Genomic DNA, 1056 nt, shown 5'->3' with positions numbered 1-1056 from the left:
TTCTCATCATCAAGCCTGATCATTTCCCAAAAGCTTCAACCCTCAAGACTATCACTAGGAGTGGTAGGGTTTCAACATGTTTGGGGAGATACAAACATTCTGAGAACATGATCCTTCAACTTGAGGAATTTTTATCACCCCAAACAGAATATACAAGTTTTTTCTTTGCCATGAATATGTTTGTGTCAACATGTATTTGCACTATCTCACAAAGACTATTGTAAACATCTGAAAAATTATTCTAATAAAAATATAATGTAGACTTTGGATGTGCATGTCAACATAGGCTTATCAATTATTCTCACTGCTGCAACATGCTGCAGAGGTGTGGACATCAGTACAGGAGGGTATGTATGCACAAAAAAGCTTAAATATTTATAATCAAGCTCATTCCAATGATTCAAAGCAGCTTAAACAAGCCCACTCAAAAAAGTTTTCTTGAAAGAAAAACTATGGAGATTCCAGTCAGTGCCCAGGCTTGGTTTGTGAGTGGGACTATCCAGGGCCATGCAGACCCTCAACCCAGCAAGCATGCAGGCATGGCAGTGTGTGATTGGTACCTTCTGGAGCCTGCTGGATCATCACTCTAGCCAGCACCCAGGGCTGGTGTGTGAGTGTGACTTCCTCCATCAGACAGGCCCGGTGTGGGACCCTGCTGCAGAACTCCAGGCAAAGAGTCTAGAGACAAGGCCCAATCAGCTGATCCAGGAGCAGAACATCTTACCAGAGTGGCACAGTGCGTTCACTTCCAAGAGCTGCAACAGAAAAAACTGGAGCACAGCAGACAGACACAAGTGACACCCACCTGGACAAATTTGAACTTGGTAGCATCCAGACCTGGTGCTAAGGAAATAACTCTACCAAAGTTCTGCACCAAAGGTCAGAAGACAGTGTTATACACAATGACAAAGATAAAGAACAAATGCATTCTCAGTCCCCAAGCTCTTCCAGAACTAATGCAGGAGACAATACCATAGAAGAAATTGGAAATTACACACCTGAAATCTCTGAAATAATAGCGTCTGAAGTAAAGAAACAACTACAGAACGGTATAGA

The sequence above is a fragment of the Octodon degus genome, unplaced genomic scaffold (genome assembly GCF_000260255.1).
Source record: "Octodon degus isolate 3935 unplaced genomic scaffold, OctDeg1.0 scaffold00192, whole genome shotgun sequence".
Classification (NCBI taxonomy): domain Eukaryota; kingdom Metazoa; phylum Chordata; class Mammalia; order Rodentia; family Octodontidae; genus Octodon; species Octodon degus.
Note: the sequence above shows the minus strand (reverse complement) of the source record.